This window comes from Pinus tabuliformis, chromosome X, assembly GCF_031772625.1.
Source record: "Pinus tabuliformis cultivar Carrire ecotype Pingquan chromosome X, CPIR1, whole genome shotgun sequence".
Lineage (NCBI taxonomy): Eukaryota > Viridiplantae > Streptophyta > Pinopsida > Pinales > Pinaceae > Pinus > Pinus tabuliformis.
Window position 1 is genome coordinate 615,437,022 of NC_142308.1, and position 15,198 is coordinate 615,452,219.

Genomic DNA, 15,198 nt, shown 5'->3' on the forward strand with positions numbered 1-15,198 from the left:
GTTTTCTTGTAAATTCATTTCCATGCTTTGTTTTTCTGCAAATTTGGTTACACAATTCTCTAAGGGAAGTGTTAGGAATCCATCTATGCATGATGTTCCTTTCACAATGATTATGTTGTTTGATGTAGTGGTTATCTTTTCAGAATCCATCCTCTGTTAGATGCTCTATTGAGTAACCCTGTGCTTCTCTTTCTTCTAAAGTTGCCACTATAGATCCATCCCTTGATTGATGCCTATAGGGCAATGGTCTTTTCCCTCTTTTCTTCTCTCATTATATCTTTAATATGGTTGTACATTACGCTTACTTTGCCCCAAGTTTATTGGAAGAAACTAGCCCCAAATCCATAGCCCAATAGTCCCTTCTCTTGTTGTTTTTAACCCACAATTTTCAACCCAATCCTTATTCTTCATATCTAGCCTAAGATTCAGTCATCACAACCACGTTTTGTTGGCAAAGAGAGAGCCCTCTCTGTTCTCGAAAGGCTAGATGCCAGATCAAAAGCTTAGTCTATGGTTACCTTGGAATTGCCTTTTCTCAGCCTTGAGGTTCATTCTGAGTGCTAATAGAATCCACACAAAATACTTCAAATGAAGAAGTATTTATACAAATTCTAAACTGAAATATCTTGAAAAAATATCAAGATTGGTTTTACAAATATCTCAAACTCTTTTACACTAATAGAACTTAAATAATGGACATTCAAAAATAATGAACCTATTTGGCACTATTTTTATGGATTTATGGTGACAAAGAAGAGAAAGTTGAATTTTATAGCCACTCTAAATTGATGATGAAGCATCCCAGTCACTAACTGCATCCTTTCTTTGTGCATTCTGCTCCAGCAATTATGCAAGATTAGGGTCCAGTGATACCTTTGTATATCTCAATCCGTGATAGATATGTAAAAAGTTGAAGAGGTATTTGTAGATAAGTATGTTCTTGAGATAAACGTCTCTCAACTTCCCAAACTTCAACTCCAGTCCACAATATTATCTGCAAAAATATGTCAAAAACAGGACTTTGCACAGTCCGAAAAATAGGTTGTGAAGACATGCACTTATCTCACTTTTGGTAATACCTGTTTAAAAAGTGAATAGGTTTTTGTAGATTGGCCTATCAGGAACACAAACCTCTTTAGTTTCTCCAAATGCATCTTGTATTGGCCACAATAGCTTCTGAAAAACTGACTTAAACAGGAAATCTCTGAAGAATGTACCATTTCTGCTCTGATTTAATCTTTTAACCTTAAATTTCTTTTAACTGTTTTTCACTTTTACTTTGGATAAACTTCATTGTTGCTGGTGAAAGTGTTTTAGTCTATGTTTAACCCTTACTTCATGTTTACTTTTACTGTTTACTTTTATTGCTCTGTCTTTTTATCTATCTTCACTTTGACATGAATCTAGATGCTTTGTAACTGTCTTCCCTACTGTTTGTCTTCATGCTAGCTTCTTTACTTGACATGGTCTTCAATATGATACTCTTTAACCCTAATACACTTTGACTATGCTTTACTGTGTCCTTTTACCTTCACTATATATTTTAGGTTTTTACTGTCTATTTCAATAGTAAATCATTTAATTTCATGTTTCCTCTGCTTGTCTTTTAACTGTATGTTTTATTTTCCATCTCTGTTTTTAGTAGATTTGATAACAATCTCAGAGTAAACAGGTCTTATGACTAGTATTAAGACTGTTTATCCAAGGCTGCTGTCTTTTGATTGCCTGTAAAACAAAACAAACTGTTAGGGAAACATTGGGTTGACAGGGAGGTTCATTAATGGCTTTATCGAGCTTTATAGGTCTATGGAGTGAGTCCAAAGTGATTTAAGGAGATAAACCATGTTTGAATTGATTAGTAGAGGCTTCAGGTGGCGCAGAAGGGTTACACAAGGTTTTACGACATAAATAGGCAAAAACGAGCAACACTGGGGATTTTGTGTTTAAACGGGTAAACGTTTGATTTGTTTGAATTTTTGGTGCAAAGTGAACAGTAGATGGTTTGTCGTGTAGCGGACGGTGGTATGTGGTTTATTTCACACCACTTATGAGTGCTGGATGGTTTTGGGGGGAGGCTGCCCGATCCCACTCATCGGGCGCCACGTAGCATCGGGGCCCAATTGAAAACAGCCGATATCGGGCAGGTAAAGTTCGGGTGTTAGAGGCTGCTTGATATGTTTGAAAACTATTGGATTAAAGGGGAGGCAATCACACGGTGATCATGGTGGGGAGTTTGTACGAAGGGTAATGGATGGGCCCAACTAATATTTAAGTGCGACGGGTTTTATTTAAACAATGGATTAAGGCAGGGTTATGGTGTCGGAAGTGATTTCATTGGCGGAGGGTTTTGATTTTTAATTAATCACTGATCGATTAATTAACTCATTGGTCAGGTTGGGTTATTATAAAGTTTATGCTTCAAACTTTCGGGGGCGGGGTATTAATAAAAAGTGTTTATTATAACCTATACGGGGAAGGGTTATTTCTTTTTCGGGAATTATTATATACATAAGTGTTAGAAATTAATATGAAGATGGTAGAGAATGGGTTTAGCGCTAAGTGTAATGAATATAATTAATTTGCTTATCATAAACACATTATAACTTAGGCTAAAAAGTATTTTTTGGGTTTTTTGAGAAAAGGGGTTTACTTGGGGGTAATGGCTTTTCCTTAGGAGAAATGGTGTTTTGTCTTAGGAAAAGGGATTTGTTTGGGAAAATGAGGGAGAGTGAAGCGGGGTAATGTTTGTGAGGGTAATTTTAGTACTTAGGACCTATAAGTCATTTGGTCGAGGGTCCAATCCCTCCAAAAGTCAGAGAAATGGTCTGAGCCCCTTTGACTTAAGATTTTGGGTACTTAAGACTTTTCATTGGAAATTAGTTAAGTGAAGGGTGAAATGAGTGAGGGAAATTATTCAATTGACTTTGTGAACTTCATGCATGTCCAGTTGCTCATTCATTCTTGAAATTTTCATGATGAGGGTGATATAAATATGCTTTTGTCAAATAATCATCATAATTCTGTGACCTTTCTTCTACTTACCCATCTATTCATCCTACCATTTTTACTTCTCTTTATTAGGGTGCACTTAAGCTAACAAACCCTTATCAAAACATTTTTCTTTTCTTTTACAATAGTAATCTAACTAAGTCTAACCTTATTACATCCAAGGGGTCAGATTAAATAGTTGAGCTCCTTTTATTCACTCTACCTAATCCAATTATCTGCCAAGATTACACTGTTTGGTCAGATTTTATTCTCTATCTATAAGCATGAAATTGAAAGCATGAAATAGCCAAACTTAAACATTTTGACTATCATGGATTGTGGCAAAGATTACAAGTTGCACACAATCATTTATTCTGCACAAAAGGCAAATAGTAGTGGCATTTTGACTTGCACACTTTCATGGTCTTTTCTTTTATTAGGGTTCATATTTTCATCTTTTTTGACCTTTTTCTCATTCTTTTTGTCCTTTGATTTTTCTTTTAGGACATACCCTCTTTACATTTTTAGTTTTTTGAATATGGAAAACATTTCTAGAAAGGAAAGGTATGTACCTATTACAGGTTTAATCTTAGCCATTAAAAAATTATGACTACTATTGGTATAGGAACCTAATAGTGCCCATACTCATGATATTGAAAGCATTTGATTTTCATAAAGTCCATCTTCTTTACTCTCTCCTCAGTTTGGGACATCTTTAGCTTGGCATTCTTTCCCTTATTCACTATGGCAAAATCCTCTTCCACTTCCTTGGAAGAAGTCCCATCTCTGGTGTTCCTCCTGATATCATCCTGCATCAAATCCAACCAAAGTCATTCCTAATCTGGTAGCTTCTCCTGAACATTGACAGAGTCTTGATAACTATGCCAACTCTTTGGGAATCCAAGAAGATCAAGGCTCACCATATCTTCCTTTGTCCAGTGGTCACATAATTTTCTAGAAGAAGAGTTGATTTTAAATTAGCGAGATCTAACTCATCTGAACTCCAATTTGGCCATTTTTCTTTTAATTTGGGTAGTTTTTCGTAAGGAATCTGGATATTCTATTCGTTAATGAAAATTTTTCATAAAAATTTTCATATCTGCTCTGCAAACTCATGGCCCAAAACTCAAAACTTCAAAATATCCTCTAGTATATTGTTCTCAGCTTTGATACCATGTAGATATTTCTACAAATCTAGCTCCAATACCGTGTAGAAATTTCTACAAATCTAGCTCTGATACCATGTAGAATTTTCCTATAGATTCACAAGCTCATGCAATGTACTAAAGAAAGAGATAATAATTGTCTTCTACTCTTTACAGTAGAAGCCCATAAAAATCGAGCAAATCAATAATCAACAAGAGGAAGACAAATCAATGGCACATAACACAATAAATATCTGGGGAAAGCCACAACTCAAAACCCCACTATGTGTATTACATTAATAAGAAATCCAATATGATAATACAATGTTTGTTCTCACAAGAATAATCCCATCACTCAGTAAAATCAATCTCCCAGCTCACAAGCAAGCTCAAGCCAAATCCATGCCTCTTCTCCACTCTCCAAGCCTCCTATTTCCTTGTGCCCTTCATCAAATAATTTGGATAAATACAATATACTCTACTCAACCTTGAGCTTAACCTGCACAAGTATTTCCTTTCCTCTGCCTGATGAATTCCTTTGGCCAATACTTAGCCATATTTACAAGTCCCCAAGCTTCTAATTCTTTGCACAATTCCTGAGAGAATCAGGTCATATTTAAAGGGAAATTTATAAGTTCTTGAATGCATGCACTATTAGTGCAACTCAAAAAATTCTAAAACAAATATTACATTGTCCCTACACTCTAGTCACAACTAGGTCTTTCTCAAAATCGACATGCATGAGTTTCTGATGAGGGAATATTTAGTTAACTGGAGTAGCACTAGTTGAGTGCACTAATGCATCAACTGATTCTTAACTCACTATTAGTTCCTCAAATAGTTTGGAACTAATTTAACTGGACTTAACTCAGTAAATTGAGTTAACTAATTACCACTCATACTTAACTCATCCTAGACCCCTATAATATAGGGAGAACATATACATGACTTCAAAAATACTTCCAACTTGAAATTTCTAAGCTAATTGAGTTAATTAAACTTAAATAACTATTTACAAGTTTCTATGAGAAAAGAATTACAATTTAATTCACAATTTAATTCAAGGACAAATTAAATTGGAATTTATGGTTTCTATTTTTAACATTTTTTGTTGTTATTTTCAACACTCCCTCTCAACAATAAAGGAATTCAACTCGATCCCGATATTGAACCTTTGGAATGTTCTACATACAACACTTCTCCCAAGTGTTGTAGCTCCAACAAGTCCAGAAACAGAAAACATGCAACCTGAATCAGAATCATGCCTCTATCATCAAAGTCTTTGGCTACTATTGCCTCCGTCCATTGAAAACTCTACGCTTATGTTGACTTTGCCTTTCTGCACTTGTTTTTAACCCTCTCTACACTATTCAGTATATGATTGCTTTAGCCTCTGTCAATTTGATCTTTAACTACTGATTCCTTCGGCTACTATGTAATTTGGGCTCCCGTAGGAAGGTATGATCCATGAGATAAAACCACTCAATGGAACCTTCCCAATTTCATCCCTCTTGGGACTATCACTTCAAACTGCCCCACCTCACACCTAGAGGTGTGTCTACATGAGATCCCTCTACCCACTTTTCTCGAAATTTTCCCCTACTGGAGGTCTCTACATGAATGGATGCCTCCACTTGGACTCCTCTCAGCTTCTCCAATTGTGGCTGCTCCACAATTGTCTGAGACAACTTCTGAGACTCCTTCTCTACTTAAGTGGATCTCTCCACTCAGTATCCTCTCAACTTCTCTAGTTGTGGCTGCTCCACAACTTCCTGAAGCTGCTTTGGAGGCTTCTCCAAGGGCTGCATGTTGAGAGGTAATTTACTCTCTGTTTCCAGGAACACTAGTGTCTTTTCAATCTGCTAGTCCCACTAGGATTGGCATCTATCCTAGAAACAAAAAATCAAAGTAATTTGTGATTTCCTCTATGTATGATAAATAGGAGATAAGCAAAGGGATCAACCTGGATCTTCTACTTGACTCCTTGCTTGATTTCTCTCTCCCTTGATAGAACTTGCACCTCTTCTCCTACTTATGCCGCTCAGTGAATACCTGTAGAGACAAAGTAACAAAACACCATCAAAGCATCTCAATCTATTATATCATAAACAATGCAGAATCAGAAATACATTGATCATACAATGGCATTCACAAACAACAACATTCACAAATACACGATTGTATGGAGGAAAACTCAAAGAACTTTATTAATAATAGAAGGGAGAATTACAACCCAACTGTATGATCCAACATCATCCTCCCAGCATCAAAGCCCTCTTCAGCTCATGAAAAGTAAAATCACCCCACAATACAATGCTCTTTCTCAAAGACAAACTATCACCACTTCCTTACAAATTACAAAATTCCAGCCTCTAGATCTCTCAGATGAGGGATCCATTTATAGATGTTTGCAAGGGTGTGAGTCATCTCTGGGTTTTTGATTAGTGTCATTCCACTTGTTCTTCTTGGTTCCACTTGGAGATTTCTTGGATCTCTTACTAATCCCTGGGTGAATTCAAAGAGGCAATTGTCATATGAGAAGTTTCTGGAAGATTCCATCAGCTTCCACTTAGCAAACTGTCTCGGACATTTGTCCATCCTCACTCATCACACCCCATAGAAAGCCTCTTTAGTATGCATCACACTTGGCTAGTGTAGAAGTCAATATGCATCGCACCCTGGTAGTGGAGCAATCAGCATGGTCCAATTTTGGCTAGTTCTAAGTGGTTTTTCAGGTGGAACTTTTGGAGAATGATGTAATCAGTTAACCATGATCCTTTAGGGTATGAAACAAAAATTTTAGGGGTTAAAGAGCCCTTGGTTTGTTGACATATAAGATTGGGGTTGCAGTTCCCAAATATGTCTATAACAGTTGCCCCCTAAAGCATGAAGTCATAAATATTTTGATGTTGGGTGAAATACTTTATCATGAGGATCCGAGGTATTCAAATTGGAAGGTGACCTGTATAAGCTACAATACAATACAATACATCATCATCATATTATTTTCATGATCTAGTTGAGGCGGGCATTCCCATGCTCAGCTTTATAAATTCATTTTCATGTACATAGGACAGATAATCGTCTGTAGTTGCAGATTGGTGATTATTCATATGAAGAGTCATCTTCCCTGGCTTAGATGACTATCTGTGCAGCTTCTGTGTACATTTGATGTCTTTATGTTCCTGAATATATCGCAGCTCGGATGGATGAAACTAGATCTGGGGTCTTCAAAACTCATTCAATCATCACCCGATGTACAAGTCAATACATGTGAAATGATGTCTTGAAGTCGAACATGGACAGACATCGCCTGATTACCAGCCAATAATGTAAGCTGTTAACAGGTGTGAGAGGAATCACTGATAATGATAATGACCCTCAAGGTACTACAATATAATTTGTGTGGTGTGAATATATGATCCAATGTTGAACACCATGCAAAATCTTTCAGTCGAAGGCCATTGATGTAAACCTATCGTCGGAAGTGAGAAACTTGCCATTGAGGTAGCATGTAAGCTTTAAAGTACTGAAAGGGTTGTTTCTAAGTCAACTTGTTGGATAATGAGCTGATGTTGACAAGAAGTGACCCATCATAGGAGGGCCTTAATGTATCCCACATCTACAACACGAAATGGAGAAAATGATTTTCTAGAGGTGAAAATGATCTGATGATACAAGGTTTAGGAATGGCGGTCATGAAAAATGGAGGGTGAAGGTATTGCAGTGGATGAGGCATTAACTAGATGGTGAATTCTCTGAATGACTTCTCTTGAACATATTGGCGACACTGAGATGGATTGGTAGCGTTAACCCCAAAAGATGGATGGTATGGAGGACCAATGGTGATATGACCGGTGAACGGAATAACCCAACCCGACTCAATCATGGTGATGGAGTGAAAGTGTTATGTTCAAGAGCGACTTTCTACCAATAAAATTCTTCAAGTTTTCTTCCCTTTTCCCCTAGTCATTGTTGACCAATACCTCTTTATTTTTGTCAAGCTTGAGGAGTTTAACATATGCTTGTTCTATAATTTTCCCTTCGGGCAAACCTGTCGCTATGTTTTAGTGAGTCTAGCGACAGTGAAAATCGTTCCTGTCTGGGTGGACAAGTTTGTTGCTATTGTTTTAACGAGTTTAATGACAAAGACAAATTGGTCCTTTTCATGTTTAGAAAGTTTGAAAAGGGACAAAAAGATAACTCTAGTAGGCCTTTTTCATAGCATAATACCTTAAGTCTGAAAAAGATTAAAATAATACAAAAGGGATGACTTTTCGATCACTTTAGCGAGCCGAAAAAGACAAGCACTCAAACTTTTTAATGAGATGATCCCTCAAGTCTAAAAAGTTTAAAATATACAGGAGGGATGGCGCTTCCAATCACTTTAGCAAGCTGGAGAGGCCAATTTCTTGACAATCTTTTCATATTTAGTGAGTCTTAAAAGGGTTTAAAATGGACTCTTTTTTGAGGAAAGAGTGGCATCCGGGGTAGCAACTGGTTCCGAGTAACCTTGGAACTTCTCAAAACATGGTGATGTGAAGAGGGTGGCTAACAAGACCACTCATCGCAACTTTCCTCAAAATGGTAAACAATCAAGTGGAAGCGTATGACCGGCCAAATGAATGGAGGTGATGGAGGAAACACAACCAAGGTTTAAAAGGCTGATGTAATGGCAATCACAAAGGTTATTTATCGAAGGTAGGTTCATTTTTTAAAGAGCTTTGAACTCTGGGGGAACATATGCTCTGTTGTAGGTTTATTTTTTAATGAGCTTGAACCATATGTTAACATTGCTCATGTTGGCGGGTTTATTTTTTAACGAGCTTTAACCTTGTAGAAACATTGCTCATTTTCCTTTTTATGTAGGCTAAAAACGACCAAACTACAATGCTAAAAAACTATTAAAGCTAAGGAATTACTGAGGTTAGGTTGGATGGTTTCATCAACTTGTTTAGATGGAACCCTTCCTTTGCTTTGTCCGCAGAATAGAAAAAGGTGAATGGTGTGTCGGACCAACCACTTGACCTCAGGAGTTAAAAAACTAAAAAGCTAAAAAATCTAAAAAATCTAAAAATGAAATTGGTCGTTTTTTGCTCGCATAAAAAGGTTTGCATGCCCCCAGGCATCGAGAAAAGGAGAGTCTCCAGTAACCATATGGGAATCACTGTGGTTAAGTAGGATTGTTTTTGTCAGTGGTTAGACAAAAACACTTCCTTGGCTTTGTCCGCCAATTAGACAAAGGTGAGTGGTGTGTCAGACCAATCACTTAAATTACAGGGAAATTCATATGGTAGGATAATTTTTTCCACAGAATAGAAAAACGTTTCCTTGGCTTCATCCATAGCATAGACAAAAGTGAATGGTGTTTCAGATGATTCACATAACCTATAGAGAAACCTATCTTTTCAGCTGGGTTCGTCCATCAGATGGACAAGGGTGCATGCCCCCTAAGCTTTGTTACATTCATCGGAATAATCACGGTAATTAGGTGGATGGAATGAAGGTTGAAGAGACACTGCTGATGCAAAAAGACCATTTAGGGATGATGGTTGACTCAGAGCTATGTTTTTGAGCCCAAAAATGAAAGCTGGTCAATAAGCTGGACAATTTTTCGTTCATGTGGGAAACATATCACTTGAAAAAGTGTGGAAACAATAGCTTCCATGCTATAAACATAGTCACATCCAAGGAGTAGATTGTAATCTAACAATCCTTCGACTACCGTCACTTTCAAGTGAACAATTTTACTTCTTAAAGTTATCAGCAACTTAGGAAGGATCCATAATGGTCAAGTGGTTCCTTTGTTAAAGCTTGGAAGATCCTGTGTAACAGGAATAAGCGATGGCGAACCAAGTGCTTTCCAAGAAGTTGAGGAAAGGATACTCACTAAAGCCCCTTCATCTATGATAGTGCCAAACATGATCATTTTGTAGACTTGTACTATGATCCAGAATGGTGCATTATAAGGAAGGCGAGATCTCGCTAGTCGATTCCAATCAAAGGAAGCGATTAGATTGCTTCGAGGGGGTGAAATAACCCCTTGAGCAGCGGGAACTGGGGGATTCTCTTCCTGTTGTGAAGGAATGAGCTGATTTCCCCCAAGTTCATTGGGCTCTGAAGTGACAAAAATAATTTGAACAGTATCGTTCATACTCTCTTGGGAATGATATCATCTAAAGGTGGATCTTCTGAATGCAAAAATGGGTCAACTGCCATTTCAACCTTTTGACTTTGGTCCGATGTGCACTCAGAAGATTCACTTTCAATGATAGGTTTTTCGACAAATAGTTCAGTTAAGTCGGTTGGATTTTCAACTAGTAAAGGACTAGGGGAGAGTTTCTTGTATCCAGGTGGGGTGAAGCAGGACGGTTATACAAGATTCTTTTAGCCTCACCAAAAAAGGGACAATGGGGAAGTATATGATTCCCTTCACATAACACACATGGAACTTTGACTTTCCTTTCCTGTCTGTGGACTTCAATATTACTAGTTGATGGTGTGCTGTCAACGTGATAACCATAGGTTGATGACACCAGATGGTGTGAACGCGGAGACCATTCTCTCAAGATCCGCGGAATGCAAAGACAATCTCGATGAAAATGGTTTCCTTTGCAAATTACACAAGGATATTTTGGAGATTTAGTGTGCGGATTTTCACTAGATAATTCATGGTTGCCCCCTTTCTTAACTGACTTCTTCTTCTTCTCCTTCCCTTTCTTCTTCTTCTTAGGCACTTGGTTACTAGCATTACTATTTTCACCAAGCGAAGATGAGGAAGGGCAGGGAGAAACAAACGAAGAGGAAGGTGAAGGGTAAAATTCAGTATCAACTAGATGCTGATTCGATTGCTGAGGAATCACGTTATTTTGAACCACAGAGGTTGAGAATAGCCACACCGGTAGGCCAATAGTCAGACCTGGTAGAGACATGTGGCCATATGAGGAGCACCAATATTTCCCCAAGAAGAAAATGGACTAGGATTCCCCTCAAGAGGGATTCCATGATTGCTAGACTCCATTAAATCAACCTAAGATCAACAAAGGAATAGGGATGTTATTCCAAATTAAATAAATTTGAATGATGCTTTGACACAAATTTTGCTTTTTCAATTTTTAAGAGTCGAGAAAAATTTAAATATGACTCTAGTCCCCTTCGATTTTTAATGAGCCTGAAGTGACAAGTGCTCAGATGGACCTTTTCTTTTAAGGAGCCGAAAAGGAATGAAATTGACTACTTTGGAAATCTAGACAGAGGGGTTAAAAAACCAATCGCAAAACTGCAAAATACACCTTGGTGATAAATTAAAGAGAAATTACCAAGGATTTATGTACGACAGTCAATCTTACCGATTGTTGTGTTTAGTGCATTGCGATTAATAGGGCGGTAGACACGGCTTCCTATGGATAAAGGATATAAAAATATTGTGGTCTCCCAATATATACTCAACAGTATGGGGAGCACAAGTTTGTGCTAGCACTTGTTGTATCAAAGAGGAGGAATCACGCAACATTCGATGAAAATGATAGTTACTAGATTTTATGATGCCGGAACACGTCTCTAGCCTAGACTTCTAGATGTGTTGCGTCAGGTTCGAAAGCATTGTTAAGTTCATTGAAATTTATTTTAAAGTTGATCTTGCTTAGAAGTTTGCCTTTCAATGGTTCACCGCGTGATGTAGATGTAAAATTCCTAAATATGCAATATAAAATGATAAATAATCATTGTTTATTTTTAGCAATGAAAATCCTAGCTACTAAGGAAAGAAGATTACAATTCTTTCAAACAGAGAGCAAACAACACACACCAAATGCACTTTTCATAAATCATTTTTTGCACACAATCTAAATGCAAATGCAAATGCAAATGCATGTATTTGTTTTTCGTTCCCTTTAATGTGAAAAATGTCAAAAAGGAGAACTAAGTATAGATCTGAAATATTTTCTTCAAAGCGACACTTTAACAATTATCTTCCAAATGAAAGGAAGACTAAACGACACTTTTCAATTTTGAATAGAGAATTCTTTCGACACTTCAAGATATCAAAAAATAAAATCAAATACATGACAAAAATTTCAATCAACTATCCAAGGAAGGAAGATTAAATGACACTTCTCTTTTTGATACAAAACAATAGTTATGGCACTCTTTTGCACCAAAACGATAGTTTGATTTAAGAAAATTTTCGACAATGGATTGCAAATGATAGACAAATACATAAAAAAATTTCTAATCCTAATGAATGGAGGATGAATTATATAAACCAAGGAGGCTTCAACAATGAGGTATTGTTCATAAGTAGCAAAACAATTGAACAGAGCTGTAAACAAGGACAAAAAACCCAAATTTCAAGGAAAGAAATAGGATTACTCAGTCATCGCACCTGTGCTTCACATAAATAGGGATGCATATCAATTTCTACACTCGAGAAGTGTGATGCATACTGGCTTCCAATGACAGATAGTGCGATGGGCCAGGGAGTGCAACTGAGGTGGGTTTTGGCTCAAATTTGCAGCTAAATTCAGTGAGTTAAGCTGAGCTATTATGGACAGTAAAGAAAAAAGTACAAGGGTATGATCTTGGGAGGTTATTAAGCTATCAAAAGGGCATCTAGAATGCTTGTAAGTCAGATGTTCAAATCATAAACTAAACTGGAGATTGACTGAAGCAACATTCATCTACTTTGCAATTGCAGAGCAAGAGCAGTTCGAAGGCTATCTGGCTAACCTCAGGCTCCGTCTATAGTTTATAAAACAAACAATAAACAACAAACAAACAAATTATTCGATCCCCAACAGAGTCGCCATTTTGTTTCCAGGAAAATTAATGTCTTTTTGATCTGCTAGTCCCATTAGGATTGGCAGCTATCCAAGAAACAAACAATCAAAGTAATTTGTGATTTCCTCTATGTATGATAGATAAGAGAGAAGCAAAGGGACCAACCTGGATCTTTCGCTTGACTCCTTGCTTGATTTCTCTCTCCCTTGATAGAACTTGCGCCTCTTCTCCTACTTATCATGCTCAGTGAATACCTGCAGAGACAAAGTAAAAAAACACTATCAAAGCATCTCGATCTATTATATAAAAAACAATGCAGAATCAGAAATACATTGATTATACAATGGCATTCACAAACAACAACATTCACAAATACACGATTATATGGAGGAAAACTCAAAAAACTTTACTAGTAATAGAAGGGGGAATTACAACCCAGTTGTCTAATCCAACATCATCCTCCCAGCAACAAAGCCCTCTTCACCTCATGAAAATCAAAATCACCCTACAATACAATGCTCTTTCTCAAAGAAAAACTATCAGCACTTCCTTACAAATTACAAAATTCCAGCCTCTAGATCTCTCAGATGAGGGATCCATTTATAGATGTCTGCAAGGGTGTGAGTCATCTCTGGGCTTTTTATTAATGTCATTCCACTTGTTGTTCTTGGTTCCACTTGGAGATTTCTTGGATCTCTTACTCATCCCTAGGCGAAATCAAAGAGGCAAATGTCATAGGAGAACTTTCTGGAAGATTCCATGAACTTCCACTTAGCAAACTATCAAGGAAATTTGTCCATCCTTGCTCATCGCACCACACAGAAGGCCTCTTTAGTATGCATCACACGTGGCTAGTGTAGAAGTCAGTATGCATCGCACCCTAACAGTGGAGCAGTAAACATAGTCCAGTTTTGGCCAGTTCTGAGTGGTTTTTCAAGTGGAACTTTTGGGGAATGATGTAATCAGTTGGCCATGATCCTTTAGGATATGAAACAACTATTCTAGGGGTTAAAGAGCCCTTGTTTTATTGACATATAATATTGGGGTTACAGTGCCCAAATATGTCTATAACACTCTCCCTCTCAGCAACCAATTCTCTAACCTTTTCTTTGGTCCTCAAGGCTTTGCATGCATCTTCAATCTCAAGAGCATACATGTTCTTGACCCATGCAAAGATTTGTTTCACTTGCCCCATGGTGGTGTGTCTAAGGAAAAATTTCCCTTTCTAAAAAACACATCATAGCCATGGTCTTCCAATACCGCGACTGAAACAAGATTCTTCTTTAGTCTTGGAACATACATCACATCTGTGATCCTGAGAGGGGAGATAGAATCCCTCTGAAAGGTAATCATACCAATTCCGGTATCTCTATTCCCCATCATATGGAATAAGGCATCACTGTCAAGATACCACATGCCTCCCATGGAATTGCTGGCCATGCATGTAATTAGAGAGAAATCAAGTTTGAATTGTGAAGCTAGAGCTTCACCTACTGCCTCTACTGTCGACTCCTTTCTGGCTTTCCTCTGTGGATAGTTCTTGGCATAGTTCCTGTGCTCATGACAGTGAAAACAATTTATTTTCATCGAGTCCATATTCTTTACGCCCTCCTCTCTTTGGGACATATTTCCCTTGGCCTTCTTTTCCTTACTCGCTAAGGAAAAATCCTCTTCCACTTCCTTGGAAGAGGTCCCATCTCTGTTCCTCCTGATCTCATTTTGCATCAAATCTAACCACAGTCGTTGCTAATCTGGTAGCTTCTCCTAACCATTGATAGAGTCTTGATAACTATGCCAACTCTTTGGGAATCCAAGAAGAGAGAGGCTAACCATATCTTCCTCTATCCCGTGGTCACATAATTTTCTAGAAAAAGAGTTGATTTTAAATCAACGATATCTCCCTCATCTGAAATCCAATTCAACCAATTTTTTTTCTTCGAATTTGGGTATTTTTTCGCAATGAATCCATATATTCTATTTTTTTCTAATTTTTTGGTGTAAAAATTTTCATATCTCCTCTGCAAAATCGTAGCCCAAAACACAAAACTTTGAAATCTCCTCTAATATATTGTTCTCAGCTCCGATACCATGTAGAAATTTCTACAAATATAGCTTTCATACCATGTAAAATTTTCCTGTAGATTCACAAGCTCATGCAATGTACTAAAGTAAGAGACAATAATCGACTTCTACTCTTTACAACAGAAGCCCGTAAAGATTGAACAAACCAATAATCGACAAGAGGAAGACAGATCAATGGCACATAACACAATAAATATATGGGGAA